This window comes from Danio rerio, chromosome 4 (assembly GCF_052040795.2).
Source record: "Danio rerio strain M-AB ecotype USA chromosome 4, GRCz13ab, whole genome shotgun sequence".
NCBI classification, from domain to species: Eukaryota; Metazoa; Chordata; class Actinopteri; order Cypriniformes; family Danionidae; genus Danio; species Danio rerio.
The window spans coordinates 25,081,712-25,107,500 of record NC_141024.2 but is presented as its reverse complement, the minus strand read 5'-3'; the positions used below and the strand labels follow the sequence as shown (position 1 = coordinate 25,107,500).

General features: G+C 33.7%; 1 protein-coding gene across 1 annotated transcript in view; it reads left to right on the top strand.

Annotated features, from left to right (window-relative positions):
* Window positions 1-25,789, top strand: part of LOC147844732 (uncharacterized) — a 731,371-nt gene that overhangs the window by 541,337 nt on the left and 164,245 nt on the right. The window contains exon 12 of the mRNA XM_087248271.2: window positions 10,851-10,924. The gene's annotated coding sequence lies outside the window, so the exon portion shown is untranslated. The remainder of the gene's footprint in view (window positions 1-10,850; window positions 10,925-25,789) is intronic.

The window sequence follows — 25,789 nt, the reverse complement described above, 5'->3', positions numbered from 1 at the left end:
TCTGATAATATTTTTTCTTCTGGAGAAAGTCTAGTTTGTTTTATTTCAACTACAATAAAAGCAGTTATTAATTTTTTAAAAAACATTTTTGGGACAAAATTATTAGCAATTTTTTTTTCCGATAATCTACAGAAAAAAACATCGTTATACAATAACTTGACTATTTACCCTAACCTGCCTAGTTCACCTTATTAACCTAGTTAAGCCTTTTAATGTCACTTTAAGCTGTATAGAAGTGTCTTGAAAAATATCTAGTAAAATATTATTTACTGTCATCATGGAAAAGATAAAATAAATCAGTTATTAGAAATGAGCTATTAAAACTATTATGCTTAGAAATGTGCTGAAACACATCAATCTCAATCTTCCCAGAACAGAACAGAAATTGGGGGGGAAAAAAACAAACAGGGGGGCTAATAATTCTGACTTCAACTGTGTATATATATATAGCAAATACACTGAGATCAAATTAATTAATCAAAATACATTTACAAATATAATACCTATCACCTTAAACATTCAAGCATTCACACAGATTAGGAATGTTACGCTCTATGGAGCAGATGATATTTCGGAGTGTCTGTTATGGCCCCTAGTGCTTAATGAACTCAGAGATGGGTCAAAACGTCCAGTCATGTCCACCTCACCATGGTAACTGTGGAGAAAGCTTCAACCATACTAAAGCAACCCTGAGATTCAACGGTTCACCTCCCTCAACCTGACAAAAAAATAAAAGTAATAATACAAAAACATAAACGCATGAGTAACTGCAAGTGTGTGGCAGTGTTATTTACACATCTACTGCTCACTCAAGAGTTAGCTTGTAGATGCTGAGCCATCTGAGGTCTCGCAGTGTTCACAGATTTTCTGTTCCTGATGCAGTGACAATTTAAAAAAACATTTTTGTCAATGCTGCTTTGTCATACAGTTTGACCTGAAGCAATGAAACTTGAGCACTATACCTTTATGGGTGTATTTTAATCATCTGATGAGCATACCTATCAACCCATCTGGAATTCTCCCCCATATTTTACCATTCTATCCTGCTTTCATATCGTTTAAGTATTTTCCTTTATTTTTCCTGTATTTGTAATATTTCCATGAAAGGTGGCAGTAACATGATCACAGAGCTGATGTCAAATGTGTTCATGAGAATTATGCCATGGCATGACAAAGTTTCAGTCACATCATTCTCGCTCGAGGAAATGTCTACAATAAAGCTGTACGGGTCACTCACATATCACATGAAAAGCACTTCTCACAAAACAGACGCTTTACACACATAAAAAATACTTGTGGATAAATGTTTATTACTAACTTTTCTATGAACAAGATTTGATTTTAACTGCAGATCAATGACATAATTGAAATAGCCTACTGTAACATCTGCAATTATATTAAATACATACATAAATAAATGAACATATATGAACACATACAGCGTCTTACAGTCTCTGAAATTTTACCAACTACAGAAAAACTATACACAGCAGAAAAAACAAAACAACACAAAATAGCCCCCAGTTAGTGAAATCCTTTTATCTGTGTCTCTAGTCTTCAGCAGTACGTGTAGCCTGTGTTAGAGAGTAATTCCATCATTTCCAGTTCATATTAGTCTAAAAGGTGATGATAAAAATTTAAAAAAGACAGTTTGTTCACGTTTGCTTAAGAAATATTGTGCTCCTTTTTTCCAGCTTCTCCTTTTTTTTAAACTTTTTTTTTAATCACTCTCGCATTTGTCAGTGTCTGACAGGATTGGGTTTCAAAAGAATGTCAATAATCAAGCGCGTGTTATTATCATTAGCTCAAGAAGTTGGTTATTTCAGATATAGATGCGTTGCGAGCTCAAGCAAGAAAGCGAAAACGCTCGCGTTTCAGACTGGCTGGTAAAATACTACGAGGCACAGGGTAGATTCTGCTCTACTCCATGGCTTTTTGGCTGTTCATCAAGACGACGAGCCTGGATCGACCATGGCTCGTTATTATATGTATATATAATTCCTCTGTAATCTCTCAGCTGTTTGTGTACTTTAAATATGGCGGGTTTTTTGTTTTCATTCTGGCTTGTTGCATAAGTGAATGACATATTTCGGTAAACCAATAGCGTTCAGCTGCACGTCTAGCTCCGCTTTTTGGTACCCTTTCTCATGTTTGGTACCCTTTTGGTGCCAAAAAAGTGGTACAGTACGGTTCTATTCAGTACCCCTTTTGACAGTGGAAACAGCCATAAAAGCGTAACAAACCGAACCGTACCGTACCACTTGATTATCTCGTTGATCCTGTTATGACCCCCTCATTTGAGTCGCATCGTAAAAGAGCTCAGACAGCAAAATGGATTATATGCATCTTATTTATTATACATTTAACTAATAGAACAATGAATCAAGCAAACAAACAAATGTCTAGTGATAAATAAAGAAGATAAGAAACTTAAGATCACAACTAACTTTAACTACGTGATATAAATAATGCAAAATTAAACCAAGGTAAATTAGACATGATAGAGATGGTCTTGACATGAGAGGCTAGCACAACACTGTTATTTATATGCTTTAAACCAATTGGTGATCAAGCAGACATCCTATCAGGATCTGCCAGATCCAACTGGAATCTCAGGGTTGTCAATCCTGGAACATAATTTTTGTTCGAAAATGTAATCCATACCTATTCCCTACCCCTAAACCCAACCACAACTCTAAACTAAACCTAAAATCAGAGAACAATAGTTGCATAACAATCATGTAGAAGTGCATACACCTAACCATAAGCCTAAATTTAACATAGATGGTAAAGCTATCTCTCTATTATTATTGGCTAATTAGAATCTTGTTCCAGGATCATTCAGGAACATGTCCTACTTGGGGAAAAATCAGGTTGGTGGTCCTATGCAACCTCAAAATGAGTTGATTCATATCAGTGCATAGATAATGGACACATTCCCCAGTGATCAACACACTGTTCCTCAAATGGCTTCTGTACACATAATTTGAAAAGGAGCAAAGGTCACTTTGAGATTTGGGTGTATAAGACAAAGCGGCAACATCCCGCTCTGCCACGTGAAGCTAATGCGGAAGACACTAAAACTGCAATTTATGAAAACTCCACGAGGCCTGGCTCCAAAATAGAGAACATTTGTAATGACCCCAATGTTAAAATGGCCAAATTTACAGTCTGATTCAAAAAACAAATTTGATACATATAGCTAAAATCACACTTCATGAAAACTGTGAGTGGGGTGAATTTTTTTTATAACTCATCTGCTTCATTTATATTAAGTTATATTAAGTCTGCATAATTAAGGGCGTAACCACTTGAGTGACAACTAGGTCTCGCTGATCGCCGTCACGTCACCTTAGCTTATTTCTCGACATGTGCTCAACATATTTATCGCATTTTTGTTTTGATTTATGTGGCTTTGTACAGTCAATTTCCTTTAGGAATTATTTCATACAATTGTCAGATAATATGGCATGCTGTGTGCACTTAATTGTTCTCACAAATTATTCAGCGGCTAGCTCTCTGCAATGCTCACATGGCCACCCACTGAAGCTAAGCAGGGCTGTGCGCGGTCAGTACCTGGATGGGAGACCACATGGGAAAGCTAGGTTGCTGCCGGAAGTGTTGTTAGTGAGGCCAGCAGGGGGCGCCCAACCTGCGGTCTGTGTGGGTCCTAATGCCCCAGAATAGTGACGGGGACTCTATACTGCTCAGTGAGCGCCGTCTTTCGAATGAGACGTTAAACTGAGGTCCTGACTCTCTGTGGTCGCTAAAAATCCCTGGATGTCCTTCAAAAAAGAGTAGGGGTTTCACCCCAGCATCCTGGCCAAATCTGCCTGGTGGTGGTGGATGAGGAGATCCCCCCCCCCTGTGTAAAAGCGCTTTGAGTGCCCAGAAATGTAAGGAATTATTATTATTATTATTATTCAAGTGGCCTCCATTTTTCAGGTGAATGAAATTCTTATATACAGTTAGAGTCAGATTTTTTATTTCTTATGCGAGTCGGTTGCTCTAACAAGGAGGCTAAAGACCATGGCCTCTAGTGTCTGTCGCTAGAGCAATATTTTATGTCAGAGGAGTGGGTTTAGCTGCATAGCACTTCACTAGCTGGCCTCCAATACATACTTATATACCATATCCAGGGCTCAAAATGAACCTTTTTGCTTGGTAGCACTGGTGATCCCAACTTTAAAAAGTTTGGAGCACCAGCCACCAATTATAAGCACCGTTACTACAAGTAACAGATGTCAAATGTTTAGCTCCGATACTCAATTTGTCTGGTTTTGTATTTGGGATTCAGAATGCTCAAGTTCATATTTAATAAAGCACTGTTCCACAAAAGATATCAAAACAATGTAAAATCAAGATAAAACCATGCGGCCGGGGTGCTTTTTTCTCTTGCATGCAGTGAGGAGTTTGCGTCTTTAATAATGTAGGGCAGTTTGCGTTCAATAAACAGTAAGAATGATTAATAAATCCATATGAAACAGTCCCTTTAAAGTCACGTCTCGCTTTCAGTTTCGAGCTTTGGCGCGTTTTGCACTCACAAACTTACAGTGCCTAAGTCCAAGTGAACCGCCCTCCGATTCAGCGCTCTCACACTTCTCAAACGATCCGGGAAACGGGCCTGGGCACGGTTCGGATAGCATAGTGTGAGTAGGCCCATATTTTATGTTTTGCAAAAGCGTAGGCTGAGGCATTTATTTCCAGTGAGACAAGGCTGTGTTTAGGCCAAATCAAACAAACATTTCCTTGGTTAATTTTTTTGATCTTGTGCAAATTGTAGCCTTAGTTTGCTGTTGTTAATCTGACAGGAGTGGCACTGGTGTGCTGTTGTAAATCATCTGCTTCAAGGTTTTATCCACAATAAGTTCAGAGATGCTCTTCTGCAGACTTGTATTGCAATGGTTGGTTATTTGAGTTACTTTTGCCTTTCTAAATGCCAATCAACATTGGTTTTCTCCTTTGATTTCTAGCATTTTTATCCATATAACAGCTGGATATCCAGAATTTAAGAAACTGTCGAATTTTTATTTTTTTAACCATTCTGAGTAAACTGTAAAGACAAATTATTGGTGTGTGTGTGTGTGTGTGTGTGTGTGTGTGTGTGTGTGTGTGTGTGTGTGTGTGTGTGTGTGTATGTGTATGTGTATGTATGTGTGTGTGTGTGTGTGTGTGTGTGTGTGTGTTTGTGTGTTTGTGTGTGTGTGTGTGTGTGTGTGTGTGTGTGTGTTTTAGGACTGATTGAATCATTTCATTGTATGTGTCATGCCTCCCATCCATGAATCATTTAAAAACAAAACATCACCCCTGAAATGATCAATTATATTAATAAATTCAAACAATAAACACTAATTAAGCGGTCTTTATTGTGACATAACTAGAACCTCCATTTCAAGTAATAAGGGAGTGAAGAGTGCATGCTAACCATCCCTCTTTTGTTTATGTATTTTTTTATTGTTATTATTAACATAGCCTTATGTGCCTATTTAATTTTTTATTATTATTTGTTTTTCATTTTAATTAATTATTTTACCACACTTTTTTGCTGTAAGAAAGCATAAATGAATATCTGAAGTTACATTCAAACACATAACAACTTACCAATATCTTATAACTTTACACAAATAACAAATAAATGAATTGAATAGATAATTTTCAAATAGACCTATTTCGATACTAATTAATATCATAAACTTTAGTCCTTTGTCTAATAACCTACACACACACACACACACACACACACACACATATATATATATATATATATATATATATATATATATATATATATATATATATATATATATATATATATATATATATATATCCGAAAATATAATGCTTGAAAAAAAAAAACCAAAAAAAAAAAAACAATGTATATTCAAATTTTTGAATAGCATTTTATTACCATCACTTCCAAATGTTCATACCCTAGGTGTAATTTATTTGCCCTGCTATGGAGCAAAATCAATGGCAAAAATATTGAAAGAAAAAGTTTGTCAAATAGCATTAAACAAAAAATGTATTTAAAAAAATAATGCATTGACTTAAAAAGTGCTTGCATTTTAATCACTTGAATTGCGAGTGTTTTTTTAGTTCCTGAAATATTCTTAAAATCAATACTTCATGTTCACCGTTTAGAATTTGCTTCCAAAATATTCAATTCTGTTCAAAAATAGGATGCATAATATTCAAAAGTTAAAAATTATTTGAATCATTAACAGCTAAAATAAACAGCTAATGTTAAATTTCAGGACCTAAAAATACAAACCCAATTTAAGTCATTAAAATGCTAGCACTTGTTAATTCAATGCATTTTTTTTTATTTTTTTAATTAATTTTTTTTCAGCTATTCAGTCTTTTTATTTCCATACTTTTGGCATTGTATTTGTTCCATATTCGGCTTTCCATAGCTTTAATCACTAGAGCTTTTAATTGACATAAATTACACAGTTTAAACCAATTTCATTAATTAAATTAATTTTAACATCCTGTATTATTGAATATTAAAATAAACAACTAATGTATGTACTATTATTTAAATTCCAACATAAAGTAGAAGCAATTTGTTTATTCTTCTTGTATGCCTTCATTATTCTTCTTTATTATAGATATACTTTCTCTCTGTTAACATGGAAGCGCGTGAATGCTTTGAGGGTTCTTCCTTGGCACCATCTCACAGCCAAACCGATCTGAGAAGAGCATCTGGGGCATTATAAGCGAGATCTGTTCCGCATCCTGGTCCCAGAACACTGTTTGGGGCCCTATTCACAGATCTGCGGCCTCTGGAGGGAATGGTTCTTCTCTCTCCATATGCCCACTACAAAACCATCCAGCACTCTTTTTAAAGACACTTTTCAGAGAGAAGGAAATATATTAAAGAGTGAGCGAGGGGACAAAAGAATGCAATAGAGAATACAGTTAGAGGAAGGTCCTTTTGAAAGCATATCAGTTTGTTTTGTGAATTAGCACGGATAAGTGCGTAAAGTAGAATGCTTTTCTCGGTCCGCAGATGGTACGTTCTCTCAGGGTAATGGCACATGGTGTGTGTAAGCGTGTGTGTGACATAGAGACGAGCATAGATTTGGCTCTATTCAGGGTCGGCCGCGCTCCAATCTCCGTGGAGATCCTAGAGCGATGACATCATTAGTGGGGGTGGTTCTTACACGTTCTATTTAAATGCAGACGTGCTAATTGGTTTGGCAAGGGCTTCAGTCATCGCTGTATCCCAGCCCCTTGTGACCGCCAAACTGTTCAGACATCAGTGTTAACCACCTACACATGATGGCGCGCACCTCACTTTCTGTTTCTACCTTTGATACACTAACGGCAGACTCGCCTCCAGAGAGCTGGCAGATGTTTTCACCTGGTTTCCAGGCTTGTTTTACGCACAGTGTGAGGAGAGGTCACACATGTATTAAATTTTGATCAAAGGGTTTAAAAGTTAATGTGACACTTTTTTTTTTTTGTGTGTGTTTTTATGTATTGATTTATATCTTGATTTTATTTTATTTTTGTGACACTTCACAATATTTAAATGCATGACATTAATTATCAGTAAACAACACATGTTAAGCATTACCTAATCTTTGTTAATGTTGATTGAAATTAAATTAATGTGTTAGTTGATAAATTTGTAAACATAAACCCACGGTGAACAACCACTTCAGCATTATGTAATCTTTGTAATTCTAATAAAGTGATGATTTGTTAACTCATTCATTCATTTATTTTCCTTCGGCTTAACCCCTTGATTCATCAGGGGTTGCCTCAGCAGAATGAACCGCCAAGTTATTTAGCATATGTATTATGTTGTGGATGCCCTTTTAGCTGCAACCCAGTACTGGAAAATATCCATACAGAATCATTCACACTCATACACTATGTCCAGTTTTGTTCATTCAATTCTTCTACAGCGCATGTCTTTAGACTATGAAGGAAACCGGAACACCCGGAGGAAACCCATGCAAAAACAGGGAGAACATGCAAACTCCACACAGAAATGCCAGACTCAAACCAGTGACCTTCTTGCTGTGAGGTGACAGTGTTAACCACCGTGTACCCCATATGTTAATTCATGTTAACTAATTAACTAGAATTAACTATCACAGCCTTATTGTAAATTGTTTCCTTTTTTGTGAATAACACAAAATACATTGTTTATGGCAATACTATTTCTTAATATATGTGCTATATTATACGGCTTTATGGCGATGCAGACAAAAAACATGGACAGCAGCATAATTAGAAAAGTGCAATCTTGAGTGTAATGTTTACATTTTGCATTTTATTTATTATTTTTATGAATGGAAGTCTATGGGAGGAAAAGCCCAGTGTGACCGCAGCTTTAGTCAGCAGTTCATTCTGCTGTGGCAACCCCTGATAAATAAAGAGACTAAGCCAAAGGAAATTATGAATAAGTGAACCACACGCTTATTATCTTCCTATTATAAGCATATTAGCTGTTTATTAGTTATGCTTAGTAATTATACTTATACATTATGATTGTATTCTACATCCCTAGTTCTACACAGTAAGTTAGTCGTTTATTGAGCTTAATGCAAAAACTATTATCAAACAAAACAATGACAATTGTTAACAAACAATTGTTAATTTTAACCCTAAATTATGATCTTATTCTACAATCCTAAGTCTACACCTAATAATACCTACTCCTAACTACTTACTATTAATCAGCAAAACTTTAATAGTTTGAGCCAAAACTCTTAGTTTGTATTTAGTTTGCAATTGTTTGCTAAAAGTGAAAAATAAGAAACAAAATAGTAATAATTATTAATAAACTATTGTTAATTGCAGGCCTAACCTAACCCTAAATTATGTTTTGTTCTACATCCCTAATTCTACACAATACCTAATCCCAACTACTACCTTAATATTAAGAAGCAGCAAATTCATTGTTTATTGAACCTCAAGTCTAAATTAATTGTTTGCTAATAGTAAGACATGTACCTTAAAATAAAGATTGATCATTTTTAAAGACCAGAGACTGTATAATATTCCAAGTAAATGTTAACCATTTGGGCACAAAAAAATTGTAAAATATGTTGCTTTAACAAAGAGTAATTGTATTTATTCCAGTGTTATTTTACATTTGACTACACCTATACTGTTAGAATCTTCAGAAAACCATGAAGCATTCTCTATTTTGTTTTTTATTTTGTTTTATATAATTTTTTATGTTGTATTCATTTATGCTTGTAATTTGTTGACACTTTAACTTAAGGTCATGTAGTTCCATCCACTTACTAGTAATTACAACAGAGCATGCATGATTACGTGTAACATATTCACATTCTAACCCCAATTCTATAGTAAGTACATATAAATAATTAATATTACGCTGAAGGTAAATTATTAGTTACACTGCAATTATGCCATCTTAAAATAGTGGAACCGTAATATCTTATGCAGATGCACCCCCAACAAAACATTACAATCAATGTAAAATAACAAAATAACTTAGTAAATTTCCAAGTCGAGTTGTTTAAATTACCTTGTATAGTTATATTTTGACAGTATTACAATGTCAGTTTTTTTGTTTTCCCTAAATATCGTGCAGCTACGGGTGGTGTTTATTTTATGATGCAGGTTGAAATGAGATGTCATGGGCAGTCTGTGTGTGGATGGACAGCCGGATTAGGTATTATGTGTCTCTTAGGGGTCATGGACTCTGTCATAGGGGTCTGGGTAATCTGTGTGTGCAGGAGGTAGCAGATGGATGGAAAGGGGGTAGTTTTTGTGAAGACTGGAAGATCACAATCCATCTTTGAGGTTTTAGGACACCATTTGTGATGGTCATACTTTATTTTAAGGTACAATGCACGCTATGAACTAAACATTAGCTAATACTATTAGCTCAAACTACTAACTATTAATTGGTATTAGGGTAGAAGTTGGGTTTAGGTATTGTTAGGAATGTATAACATCAGGGTGTTTAAGGGTTTTTAATAAAACTTAAAACGTCTTAAATTCAAAAACAAAATTCAACACAAACAAACAAAACGCTCGACGCTCGATCTGTTATACTCTAAATAAATAAATTAAATTAAATTAAATAAAAGTAAACAAATAAATGAAAAAATAATAATTATTATAAATTTATCAACTCTGTAACACTTCTGTTGGAAAAAATAGAGCATGTGCTGAAATGTATTAGGCGAAAAAAACAACAAAAAAAAAAAACAATTGAATTTGTTGTAGGCTGTAATTAATTTTGCATTTTTACAATCATTCTCTGTTAAACTGAATGTTTATTATGCATTTGTTTTTACCAAAAATGTTAGATTGGCCTTACTTATTTGTTAATAAGTGTAATTGTTTGCTAAATATTTTATAAAAAACAAACAAACAAACAAAAAAAAATGCTATTATTATTAATATATTATTTTTTATGTTGTTATTGATATTATTAATTATTATTATTATTATTATTATTATTATTATTATTATTATTATTATTGTTGTAAGTTTTAGTAGTAGCAGTAGAAGTAGTTCTAGTAATAGTAGTAGTATCTATTTACATTAGTATTTATCTAAATTGTAACATTTTAATTATTTATTGCAGGGATGTTATGAAATGCTATGAAAATGTTATCTTACAATAAAGGTTTTTAAGGTTTTAAATTATGAAGCCAAATCAAAGTGGAACCAGACATTGGTATTGTGTACTGTTGCACTCATATTAGCAAGATTTTAAGAAAATGTATAACAAACTTTTTTTTTTTTCTCATTCATAATTAATTTATATCACCTATTCAAATTTCACTTGCTTCCTTTGACTGCCATTAAAACACAAAATATTAACAATAACTAAACATATTGTCTTTCAGATTTTCAGTGGAGCTGAAAAATAATGCACCGCATAATTATCACCAGCATCCTTAGGAAGTCACTGGAAATGGAGGTAAGTCTAACATTAAAAATTGTATTTATTTTTGTCAACCACAAGCACACAAAACAAATCACACCACATATTTCATGGATACAATTACAATATTTTTCCATTTTCCAAGTTCAAATTACCTTTGTATGCTTTAAGTATTGGTTAATTAAAATGACAATAATTTCATAACAATTTGATTCAACCTAACATAAGCAGGTAAGTAAAACGCAACCAAAGCCACACTTGTAATGCACTAACATTGATAAAGGTCAGCAGAAGCATATGGTGTCTTCTCCGCAGCCTTTAAACCCACCCCAAAGCATGTTTCAAGAACACAGACCTCCTTTAGTACAGTTTCTCTGTGCTCTCCTCACTAACCCTGAAGCTCAACCCATCTGTGGATGCCCCTGCCAGGCAATGGCATAACCCACAGCCCCCCAGCACTACCAGGTGGCACCCAATATGGCAAACTCCTCCAGTCCACCCATTTGACCCTTTGGGAATTTAGATCATAATACTAAATGACAACATATTTCAGCAGTCACATTAAAATCACAGTATTGGCGTATAACTGATGCTTGGGTATAGGGCTAAAAAAAGTGTGTGTGCTTGTATACTGTATATACAAGGGTGTAAGTGTGGCTTGTGAAGTGGGGGTAGAGGGGACACAAAATAAGGGCATTATTTTCATCTTAAATGCTATTTCCTTTTTTGCATACATTTAAGGACTATGCGGATACAAAATCCACGAAAAAAAAGGGTTGATAAAACAGATTTATTCAAACTAACCTGCAAAAAACAACAAATGGCATACTTATCACTATTACACACCATTTTGTAGTATAAAAAGTGTAATTAGTCAATTCACACTAAAAACTTCTAAAAAGAATAAGTGCACTTTATATAACTGGATGATGCAGTTATTAAATCGGTAAAAAGAAGTGTGGAATGTTGGACACTTCACACACTCAACAGCCGCTGCTTTGCTATCATAGCGGAAGGGGCAGAGCTTTCGGGCACTGATGTTGGATTACTTTATTTATTTTGAATGGTGAAAGCAAAAATCTTCTACGAGAGTGATTATACCGCCTCCCGATGGTAAATATGGTTATACTCATGGCAGCTATTATTTGGTAGTTTGGTCATTTATTTTTTCTAGTTTGGCAACCATCAAACACCATCTGGGAAACGGTTTGCATTTCTGCTTAGTAGAAAAATGCTGTTGACTGTGTAAGTGCATAGGTACATATTGAATAAGGGCATAGTGTATAGTGTGCTAACTTTATGAACTTTGTGTGTGCTGAATCACCATTTTGTAATATCAATTGTTGAAAGACAGTTCATTTTAATAATTATGAAAATTGTCTTTCATGTATTTCATTATCCTAACTTGCCTACACTTTAAAGAATTGCTGTACAATCTACAGTATTTTAAGTTGCCAGTAATACTGTAAAAATGACAAGTGCACTGTAAATTTACAATTACACTTGTACTGTAAAACTACAACAGTTGTAATTGTTAACTTAGTGCACTGGTAAATTTTACAGTATTACGGGCCAATTTTACATCATTGCTGGTAAATTTCCTTTCGAATATCACAATAAAATGTATTTGCATTGTGAGTGTGTGTCTGTGCATGTGCGTGTGTGTGTGTGCTTGCGTGGACCAAACATCCCCACAAGTCACAATGACCGTAAATGTTGATCTTAAACAACACTGTTGCTATATTTCATATTATGGCTGTTTATTCTATTCCTCTCAAATGGAGATGTGGGCTTTGTTTTTATGTACATATGCACCTAAAATAGTGTTTATGATTTATTTTTATAAACATCAATAGCATTTGTATTGAATCTGTTTTCAGATTTTATTTATTAAATTTTTCAGGTTTGTTCGACAAACCTGTCTTGTGGAGTTTGATTTCTGAGTTTTTTTTAATTATTATTATTATTATATTTACAGTTTTGATGCATGACTGGTTTTCTGACAGTGCTAAATTCACAGTGAACAAGAAAACGGCCACAATCGTAGTACATTTCAGTACAATATCCACAATTCTCATCGCCCCCACTCTGTTTAGCATGTTCAATCACATTTTAATTGCATCAAAGCATTATTTCTGTTTCCTTCTCCCTCACACTTCTATAAAAAAGCATGTCTGTGTGAGGGTGTTGATTAGGAAGGTAAAAATACAACATGTAGGATTTTATGCTAATTAGCCTTTAAACCTTGCTCACGTCAGCGAGAGTTCGTAATTAGCACGTTCGGAGGGAAGTGGCGAAAAGCTTGGGCGGCGAGATTGGCTGATCTGAATGAAATTAGCAGTGTGAAAATCAAGACGTTTCCATTTTTCCCTCCTACCCACACCTGTTTTACCATGGACAGGAGACATTTTTTTTCTCCACGCAACATGGGGCTGTTCTCTCAGTTTTCTGCTTGTTTATCCAACACCCCTTTCATTTGCTTCCTGGTTTACATGGTGGAAATGGGTAGTGATTGATGTATTTCATGCTAGGCTATTTAATGCTTACTGTTGCGCATTGAACTTAGCAGGTAATTAGCTACCTTGCACATATGATTCAGCTTCTCAACAGCACATTTGACTTGGTGGTTTCAGCATTTTTTTTTTTTTTTTTGAAGCGATATTTTTGTGACTGAGTCATTTGTTGTTGGAATTAGCAGTGTCAATGCTAGTTGACTAACTGAATTTAGCTTCACCACATTTGACATGTTGTTGTTATATGAACTTATGCTTCCTTTTATAATCAAATTTGCTGAAATATTTTGTTTGTGATCATAGCATTGTTGTGATCACAGTGATTTTCTGTTAGCATGATACAAACTGTAAAAGCTAATGTTGGTCACCTGCAGCCATGTTGGGTGTATATGTAAAGGGCCTGATGTAATATCTTGTATTTATTTTCCCCCAAGTATAATTCCATTTAACAACTGTTTCATAAAGAACTTCACAAACAAACAAATTAATTATTGATTATTTTATTTTATTTTATTTTATTTTTTATTTTATTTTATTTTATTTTATTTTATTTTATTTTATTTTATTTTATTTTATTTTATTTTATTTTATTTTATTTATTCTTTTTTTGTTCATTTAATTTATTATTGTTTTCCAAGTTCCAATTGTTTGAATTAGAACAGTAATTGTGTAATTATTCCTTAAATGAAGTGCAAACTCCAAAGTCCTCACCTGTTTGTTTGTTTGTTTGTTTGTTTGCTTGTTTGTTTGTTTGTTTGGTTTTTTGTTTGTTTGTTTGTTTGTTTGTTTGTTTGTTTCTTTCTTTCTTTCTTTCTTTCTTTCTTTCTTTCTTTCTTTCTTTCTTTCTTTCTTTGTTTTGTTTGTAACAGGGATGCAACAATTATTGTTAATAATATACTTGGTTGTACAATTATTGTCTGTGGAAAAATCACGGTTTCACGATTATCACGATTATGCATTCATTAATTCAAAACATGAAAACTCATTATATTTTAAAGTGTTATTAATAGCTGCTCTAACTAAATAATACAGCACAAGATAATGATAAATACAAACAAAAGTTAATTTTTCTTTGGACTTAAAAATAAGTGAAAAAACGATTTTGGCATTTAAACATAAATTCTAATTTTGCACTGACACTTACTAAATAAAATCATAATAATAATCTATAATGTAACCATGTGACTCTTCATTATTATGATAATTTATACACACTGTTAACAATTTTTGTAATCCAAAATAGAGTATTTTACTGATATATATTTTTTTCTTTTACTGTAGGGGAATTATGCAGTGTTACTGTACTTTTATATAGTTGCATTGTAAAAATGACTTATTTTACACTAAAATTATACAATACTGTAAATACATATAGAAGATAAATGGTGCTGTAAATGTAAATACAGCATTTTTACTATAATTTATCTACCTTAAGTTACTGACAAAAACCTGAAACCATGTTGACATATTGTATGTCAATCTTAAGTCTTAAATTTTCTCTAATGTCTTATTACTGGTAAAGTTTTAAATATACACATGTTTATATTAAAAATAAAACATAAACACAGTTTTTTATGCCTGTAAACACCTGGGAAATTAATCATGTTTATTTTAGATCTGTAATATACTGAGTATCAAAGTGATAGCAAAGTAAATTAAAATGCTGCTTTTAATATAAATCAAGCTACTGCTTCTGATGTATGCGTTATATTAAAGTCAGAACGAGATGATATTGACAGTTATACGCTGATTGTTTACTCATTGTTTACACACATCAGTGTCCAGACATCATTCAAAAGTGAATAATACATAGCAGGTCACTTCTAAAGTTTGCAATATTCAAATTCAACTTCTTATAGTACGAACATTACCCTTGCACAGAAAAGACTTTTGATTGATTGTTGGCTTTTGAGTCAATTTAGAGTTCAGTGTTATGCAGCGAGTTATTAGTCATCTGCAATTTTAATGTGCGTGTTCTCACTTTCAGTATCTTGACATCAAATCTGACTCTGAGGGTTGTACATTCTTCAAGTGTTTTTTTTTTTTTTTTTTCACTCTCTGGCTTGACTGATTAATGGGTTTCCTGCTAGGTCTTTGTTATTGCCCAGTTGCAAACTTTATTTAGTAGCATTCTCACGTACATTCTCACTGTACATTATAAATGCTAATGCTAAACTGTACTTCAGATTATTGTTAGTAACATAGTATTTCACATTTAGTTTACAGGGCCCTGTTTACATATTCATCTTAATATTAGGATGTACTTTAGATGCAGAAAAGTGTCATACTGTAAGCAGCAATTAAAAAAAAAAAAAAAGTTTTAAATTTGTTTTGTCTGTATTACTTTCGAAGTGCAAATGCACATGTGATTGAGAGTTCCTATACCAACCGCCACCTACATTACAACTTAACATTAAATAACACTAAATAACAGTTACAGATAGGGTTGTCAAAAGTATCGACTTTGGTATGAGTTAGTGCTCAAATGTTATTGGAAAATGGACAATTTTAACATTTTGGTTCCGATTGGTATCGAAGTCAATACTTTTGGCAATCCTGACAGAACTTCAGAAATGAGAAGTAACAGAAAAGAAGTACTTTGTTACTGAACTAATGTAGACAGGGGCGGACTGGGACAAAAATTCAGCCCTGGCACTGTAGCCACATCAGCCCACATTACCACACCGACATAGCCCCACCCACGGACACACACATTCACTATTTATTTTGATGTACAAATGGTGAAATAATATGACATTCTTGCCAGATTTTGATTATGTCCGGGTAACCTCGGATTGGGTCGGCCCATCTTGAAATCAGGCGGCCGTCGCCGATTGGTCCAAATGCTTAACATTTATTATTATTATTATTATTATTATTATTATTATTATTATTATTATTATTATTATTATTATCATCATCATCATAATATCACATCTAGCAAGAGATAAAAGCTGCCTCCACGTAAAAACAATACATATAAAAAATAAAATAAAAACTGACCAGCCCACATTTAAAAATTGGTCCGGCCCTTCTGGCATTTGCCAGAATTGCCAGATGGCCAGTCCGCCCCTGAATGTAGACATTACTGGTATCAGGTAATTTACTTCAATATTTAACCGATACATTTTACACAGATATCTGTATTTTCTCCTCCTCATATTCTTAAACCAGGCTTGTTACTTTAGTGTGAATGTGTTTAGTGGTGCTGTTATATTATTTCTTGCTATTGAACATTCGTTTTCATTGCACACAATGTAAGCAGTGCATTGCTTTTTCAATATACTCATGCGCTATGTGTATGTAGACTCACCTGCTTTGAATGTTATCACTCGATTGAATGGGCATTATCAGTGGTTATCAGCTGATAGATATGGGCCAGAAGGGAGTAATTGCGCCTACTTGTAGGCTTAGAAGGCTGTTATCATCCATCCACATGGTTAATTAGCTATACTAATAGAGACTACTCCAGATCTGTTCAGGGTTGTTGTAAGGGTAGACATTAATAAAATACAATTATTGGGAAATTTAATAAATAATATAAATATTTCTCGTTAACTTCCAGCCATATATGATCTATAGCTGATTAACCATGTAAATAGATGATAACAGCCTTCTGAGCCTACTAGTAGGCACAGAAGGCCCCTACTCACCCTCATCTATCAGCTGATAACATCTAATAACGCAAATTAAATTGAGTGTTAATATTCGAATCGGCTGGTAGACTAGTTTATAAAGCTTATCACTATACTGTACACTAGGTAATAAGATGTATTTTGGTCGATTAGATCACAGGTTATACAAGCGAGACATAGTACCATTTAAATCTGGTGTTTAGGGTCTGTTGTCCACTTTTGACCACAGTGTATGTACTGTACAGACTTTCCCTGATCTTTAAAGTCTGCGTAAAATCAAAATTTACAATGTTTATTTTGCTAGCTCACATTGTTATTCGTAAGTAAAGTAAGTAAAATTATTTATTTATATTATAGTATATTATATTATAATATATCATTTATATTAAGTTATTGCACTAGAAGGAAAAAAATAATTTGGTAATCAATCAAAGTCTGACTATATGCTTCCACATTTGGAGTGGCAGTCTTTCTGTATATTAATACCCTTTCTTACTGTAGTTTTCTATGAGGCATGTATGTGCAAAAGAAGCTTGCTTAATTTTGTGTACAAAAAAAACAAAAAACAAATGTTAAGTCATATGCATTTTTGTCAACATTTCTAAAGTTATTACTAAAGCAATTAAATACACTTTATGAATACTTTATGCTTTGAGATATATTTCTTTTATTTCTGATGAGTTACTAATTCCTAATACAGAATTTATACTGTTTTTGAAGTTTTAACGTGAATTAGCTCAATGTGAATTGAAGAATCATTCGGTTGTGGCTTCAAAAGCATCAACTCTTTAAATCCGAACAAATGAATTGTTCAGCGATCATTTGAACGGAGAGTTGACTTCAACAATGGCTATCGCTATTAAAAATAAAAACCCATTTATGTTTAAGCAGGGTAACAAGATTGAAGTTTAAGATATTAGATTCATAAATATGCACAGGCACCTTTTGTTATACAAAATGAAACTTTTTATTGACTAACAGAAAGTAACACCTAACACAAACATACGTTCATACAAGTGTAGAGAAGAGTAACGGAGGAAAAATAAGAGTTTGAGTGAGTGTAATGATGTAAAAACCTCAGAAATTGAACCAAAAATGATCAATTTAACCCCTCTATGGTTTCTTTAGGATTACATTTATTTAATTGCGTTCCTTTTGTGATGGGAAGAACTCCCTCTGTTGAGCGGGGGTTCCCCCATGATTAGCTAATAGCCGATTATTTGGCCTTTGAGGCTTGAAATGGGATGGTTTCAAGTTTTTGAGGCAGCAAAAGGAGTTGCGTTAACTTTCTGGTTTCGCGGCATACTAAACTTAATTAGACTCTCGACAGAAAAGAAAGAAAGTTATCGGAGTTGGGAATGGGTTGTCCGGTCTCTTCACCGGACCCAAAGAGACGCTGTCCTGAGTTGGAATGTCTGGGTTTTTTTTGGGGGTTCTGCTGGGTTGCGGCCTTAGTCACCAGTTTTTATAAGGGGGGTCTTGTAACACCCTGGAGAGTTGACCAATGGGAAGGCTAACATCCCAGAGGCACGCCCTAAAGTCTTCTGAAGTGTGGGGATTTGCATATGCATTCTGGGTTTAAGCTGATGCAGAAATGTTTAAAGTTTCTTAAATAATTTGTTGCATGCGTATTAACATAAAATGTACACAATCATTCAGTACACCAAATTAGCTTTGCAGAGCCTTCAAACATACAGTTGAAGTCAAAAGTATTAGCCGCTCTGTTTATTTTTTCCCAAATTTCTGTTTAGCGTAGAAAGATTAGTTTAAACATTTCTAAACATAATAGTTTTAATAATTCATTTCTAATAACTGATTTTTTTAATCTTTGCTATAATCACAGTGAATAATATTTTACTAGATATTTTTCAAGAAACCATAGCCAGCTTAAAGGGCAATTTAAATGATTAACTAGGTTAATTATTTAACTAGGCAGGTTAGGGTAATTAGGAAGGTTATTGCATAACGATGGTTTGTTCCGTAGACTATCAAAAAATAATATAGCTTAAAGGAGCTAATAATATTGACCTTAAAATGGATTTAAAAAATTTGAAACTGCTTTTATTATAGCTGAAACAAAACAAATAAGAAATTTTCCAGAAGAAAAAAAAATATTATCAGACATACAGTGAACTATTCCTTGCTTCGTTAAACATCCTTTGAAATTCAACAGGAAACATGATACTAATCCAATTTGTTACGTTTTTGAAGATGATATGGCATGCTTCAGGGGCAAACTCTAGTTTCTCTCTATTTCTCTTCTCTTCTTCTCGTTATTATAATAATAACAACAATAATAATAATGATGATTTCTTATAATAATAATGAATTAACATGTAAGTTTGTATATTTTCTTAGAAAAACAAATTAACAACACTGTAAAAATTGATTGTGTGGAGTGTTTACTTAACAAAAGGAGTAAACTTTTTTTTCGGAAAAGTTTTTTTTTTTTTTTTTTTTTACAAATTTAAGTGAATTGAAGTTGTCCCAAAACCTCAAGGATTGTTTTTTTTTTTTTTTTTTTTTAGGTCATTTTAAATTAGTTTGATCAATCAACATGGTAAAAGTGTGATTTTAGCCACAATTTTTATTTTATATTTTATTTTAGCTAAATCATTGAGAGACTAATCTAGGGATCTCTGTGTCAGAAGTAGCTAATCACTTGCCATCTGCAACAATGACGCATGTTCTCACATTCAGTGTCATGACGTCAAGTCTGAACCTCTACAAGCAAAGATTTCTCTGAATGCATACAGCAATTTATACTGTGCCATATTTGTTGTCACGTTGTGAAGCGCAGTGAGCAGCTAATCATTAACAATCCCCAATCACCACACACTTTCAAACACTCAGCATTTTGACATCAAACGGCTACTTGTTTCAGTTATTCTCTAGATTTCCATCAAACATCCGCACATTTACTCATTTATTTATTTGATTTTCTCCACCCTGGGCTTGTTCTGTGTCTTCTCCTTCTTGTTGGATGTGAAGTGTCCACTCTGTCTCCAAGAAAACTGTGGTTAGGTGGAGTGTAGTCGGGTGCCCAAGAGAGTTACAGTGTGGGCGAACGACGACTGTGGAGAGTATCTGAGCTCAATTTGAGTGAATTTTCCCTCTTTGTCTCGGCATCTCGCTCTCCATTTTTTTTTTCATCTCCTTCCCCAGATTGTTCTCTTTGTCCCCAGAGGAACCTAATGTAGGATATTTTACCGAACAGAATCGTGGGTTCCCGTAGGGCCGGGTCTGACAGTACACCCAGACAGGTGCAAATTAAAGAGGGAAGGACAATAGCGGAGGTGAGAGAAAAGAGAAAGGGAGAAAGAGAGAGATGCTGGCAGCTTCAATAAAACATATGGATAAAAGATCCACCTACTCCAATACATCTAGCTATTGCTGACGACATTTGTTCTGTGCCGTCGTGAGGATTTCGGCCACACATGGTTTGCATCTGTGTAATTTAAAGGGTTTAAAGTCCCCATGAAATCAAAATAAATTTTATTTAGATGTTAGCATCAGTGTGTTAGTATTAAAGGGGTGTTCCAGAATGTAATTTTTTAGGCTTGGTTGTGTTTATAAGATGCAAAGCAATGTGTGCTCATGTTTCATGTTATTGGTTCATATATCTTACTTTGATTATATACAGCTACTCTGCTAACATGAAAACGACATATTATAAACGACATATATGTCATATTTCCAAGTTATGGCTCACAATCCACAGCTTCTGCTTGTTGATGCTGCTCCTTTGAGGAGATTTTTACTGAATACAGCACTGAACCCGGAGAGATTCTTGGATGGCATTTTAGCTTTCTCTGCTGTAACATTTCAGTGCCTGTGGCCATGCCCCTTAGATGCGCAGTGTGTGTGCGCAGTAAAAATACCTTTGTCATCTCACTGGCCCGGATTTATTTTTTTATAGTCCCTGTAGTGTTGTGTAAAGCCCCATCCTGTCTTTAAGTTTCAGTTGGAATTACGTCACACAACAAAGCAAAATGCACATTTCAAAGCAGTTTACAGGACTTTTAAATGTTTCTTTGATTGATTCCTTGTGTTTTTTAAGTGTTTTTTTTTCGTATTTATTCATTTTTTCTCCCTTTGTAATTGTTTCTATAAAATATGCTCTAAATTGTAAAGTTTATGTTGTCTTTTTTTGCATGTGATAGAATGGTGGGAAGCTCCTAATTTTTACTTCACTAGATTGCACACTATAGGGAATGGTAGTGTAAACAAAACAAGAAGAACTAAATTGTTTATGATTATTTTTTCATCTTTTTATGCATAAGTGCACATGATTTATGGATAGTAACTATTTTTTTTGTTTGTTTGTGTTGAATTACATTTTAAATAGTTTTGATTATTGTTGTAATGTAGTTGTGTGCGGTTGAGCCCTCTGTAAATCTGATAATTTTATGGTTTTGTTAATATAAAGACCAGGATTTCTATTTTGTTGTTGTTTTTTAACAAAACATTTCTAGATTCATTTACTTATTTACTCCAGTCCAGTTGAGCACACTCACTGTGTTTTAGGGACGTATTTTGATGCTAAGTCCAGTTGAGCACACAAAAGCCTCCAGGCGCAAAGCCTAAAGCACATGGTGCAAAAGCATTAAGAGTGTGTCCGAATCCACTTTAGCTATTTTAAGGAAGGAATAAATACGGTTTCAGCCTCTTTACTTTATTTTTACTTTTACTCTTTACTGTACTCCTTTACTTTTGTGTATGAGGAAACTGTGTTGTATGCACTCCACTGAAGACATTCATTAGCCTACATATTTAATTTAGTTTGTTAAGCGCAAAGATTGGTGCAAACCCGACAGGTGGACAAATCTAAGTTTGTTTAAATAATAAATATAAATATGCATTTAATTAATACTACTACTAATAATAATAACATTATGCAAAAGCAAACTGTCATGAATAAATGTGGCGCAAAACGGAAAAAAATTATGGTTGCGTTGGTCTGAAACTAGAAACACATTGCGCCAAACGGGTATTGCAAAGTGTCTTAGATATTTTAAATCTTAAAATAATGCATTTTGGAGGAATTCTCCTTTTTGTTGAGTATTACTTCACTCATTTGAAACTTTGTGATTGCGAATATGCATTTTTTGTTTCATGGACTTTTTTTTTTCTTGTGTGCATGTGTATGTGAGCTGAAAACAGGTGTTTATCTGTTGCTGATGCTGTTGTTTCTGGTCTTTATTTTGGGGAGAGCTGTTGTCTCGCCTGATCATTTGATTTAATTACAGGAGAGAACAGAGAAGCCTGTCGTAATTAGCTGATTTGAGAAAATGCTCTAATCCATGCAGGTGCTTTCTGTCTTTGATAAACACACACATTAGGGATGAGCGAAGCTACTTCTTTGCTTGTAAGTGTGATTCCAAATTCTAGCTAGGCCGGTTTTGCTTATGCTGACCAGAATTGTCAGTACTGGCACATGCGTGTAAATTTTCTTAACATAAGATGGGCAGCATCTAAAAGACATAACTTTTAAATCTTTAAAGAGGACATGTTGCATGACATAATACATGTTTTAATAACTTCCACAATCCTACTGAAGGCCAGTACTTTCTAGAAGTTTTTTTTTTTCTTCAAATAAACGCTTACTTTTGCAAAGAGTTTTTATTTTATTAATTGATTGATACATATGAGGAACAAGCAGTTGGTCCAATAAGATGATAATCTGGGTGGAGCCAGTCATTTGATTTTAGGTTTATTTTTGTGTTTGCATTGCATTGATCGTGTTCTAATGATGAATGCAACCAAAGCTAGCACTTTCTTAATCTAAATGCTAAAAAAGTATTTTGAGGTTTTTGCTGTTAGATTGATTCATCTATTATATATTTGGACACTATTTGTATTCATACAGTTTTGTTTGTGTACATTTTGCATGTTTGGTAGGGTTGTGCAATATTCATTCATTCATTCATTCATTCATTCATTCATTCATTCATTCACTCACTCACTCACTCACTCACTCACTCACTCACTCACTCGCCCACACATGGACTCATTCACATATTCATTTAATCACTCTCTCACTCACTCACTCACTCAATCAATCAATCACTCACTCACTCACTCACTCACTCACTCACTGATTTATTTATTTACTTTTTTATTTTTCCTACACTACTGGGATATGCCCAACCAGATTCATTAATTTATTCATTCATTTGTTTTAGTTGTATTGTATTTTGCACACCTCTTATTCAGACTTTACACTTCTGTGATTTACAATATATATGCATACATTATTTTAAGTGAAACTGAATCTCATTGCACGTAATACAACATTAGCATAAAAACAAAAAACAACAACGCCTAGAGACCTACGTGTATAAAAAATGTGAACAAATGTACATTTCACATTGTGTCCCTGTAAAGAAAAAGCTAAATGTGTGTGTGGAGTTCTGATGTGAGGGTTACTCAGGGCCAGCGGGGAGCTATTTTATAGATTATCCATCTCTAGAAGCTTATGGTCCAATAACACAGTCTACTGTAGCCCTGGGCTCGTGTACAATAGGAAGGGGAAATGGTGCCTGACGTGAACAGCCTGTTTTGCACCAGATGGAGGGGTCAGTTACGCAGCTTGAAAAAAACCCTGTTTTGCTGTATTGCACCTCCCCAGGGTGTGTAGTGTGTAGTGTGTAGTGTGTAGTGTGTGTGTGTGTGTGTGTGTGTGTGTGTGTGTGTGTGTGTGTGTGTGAGATTTAATAAATGTGTGTGCGAGTTCTGTGTTTCCAATTAAATGCTTGAAATGAAAGATGCCTGTTTCACAGTTCATTTTGTTTGCATTTGTGTATGTGCACAAACATGTTTTTTTTTTTGTGTGTGTGTGTGTGTGTGTGTGTGTGTGTGTGTGTGTGTGTGTGCATGCGCGTGCGTGCGTGTGCGCGTGCGAGCGTGTACGTGTGTGTGTGTGTGTTTGTGCATGCCCTTAGTATACAAGGTGTCCAGTTGTTATTGTTCAGAGTATCAGATGCTTTGACGTGGGCCTTTTGGAGTGATTCATTTCACTGCGTACTTGGTTACGCACTGCTGTTCAGATGAGAAATTACAGTATGAGCACAACTGTTTGTTTAAAAAAGGTCTATGAAGCATGCACTTGTCTCATTCTGAAGTAATTTTGTTTAATGCGTTATATATTTATAACACCATACATATTGTTTCACAGCTATGGAGGGAAACATAAATCTGACATTTTTGAGTAAAATGATGATCCTTGTTTTATTCTATAAGAGTATGATAACATTTCTTCTAAATTTCAAATATTTCTTCCAGAAAATGACAGTTGATCAGAATATAGCTAAATATAAACCTGTTCAATATGCTATAGGTACTTTTTTGTTTGTTTGTCTCAGCCACTGCTGTACTTTTTGTGTATGGTTAATGTAGCTATTTTCATCGAGTTCATTTAACAGCATTGATAATGTAATTGAAACAAAACATAGTAATTTACTTGCATTATTTTCATCAGGAGCAGCAGGAAAGCGCAGAAAATTCATTGAAAATAAAGTTAAAATACATTTTAATTAAATAGATTTTATGTTTTAATACGTGTAACAATAGAATTTAATGCAGTTTTGCAGTAATGCAATTTTTTTTTTCTAAATTAAGCAGTGAAGATCAGATTTTAAACAAACCAAATCAAAACACAGCAAATTTATAATGGAACGATTGTTCACCAGAACCACCTGAATGAGTTTATTCAAAATAAAAATTAAAAGTCCATATGGATATAAACATTTGTTTTGATTGAAATTAAGCCTCAATATAAAATTGTTTTGGAATCTTGTCAACTACACTACTTGGGTTAAAAGTTGAGCCAAGTCAAAAGTAGCTGTTTGATAAAAAATTTATTTTTAATCTGAAAGTTAAAACTTTTAGCTTGAAATTTTTTTAAGTCCAGTTATTTCCTTAATTTTTTGTTTCTTAATACTTCTGAAGTAAAAGATGGTTGTCTGAAAATATGTATGTCTGAAAACTTTTTTGTTGTTTTTGTTGTTTAAAAACAAACCAATACACACACACACACACACACACACACACACACACACACACACACACACACACACACACATATATATATATATATATATATATATATATATATATATATATATATATATATATATATAATTATTATTATTATTATTATTATTTTTTTTTTTTTAATTTGGAAGAAATATCCTCAGACATTTAAGGAATAATTCAAGCAAGCCTTCTTTATTCATGTAACTATGAATCTTTATAGATATGTTTCTATTTAGACTCTTTTTTCCATAGCTGTATTAAAAAAGGTGCTACAATAATATGTGAGAACTATTGATGTAAATGCTTCCGTTTAAAAGGAGGTTTTGGAGAAAAAAAATGTAACTGGAATAAATTCCAAAAAACACACTGAATGGGACTGAACATGACTTTTGAGTAACTACTCTTGTAGTCTAGAATGTTTTTGTGAAAATTATTCTGTTCTCTGTTCAGATAAAAAACAAACAAACAAACAAACAAACAAACAAACAAACAAACACTAGGGATATGTTTAAATACCTTTTTTTCATAGATAATATATGCAATTATACAAACATATAATTTAGAAGGTTGTACCAGATGACATTTTACAACCTAACCTAATCTCGTTTTGTCATAAAAAGGTCAAATTAGCTTCATTGACCTTTACTTCTTATAGGGTCCTCAGAGATTTTTTTTTTTTCCTGTGATGTCACTGACAAATCTTATTTTGATTAAAC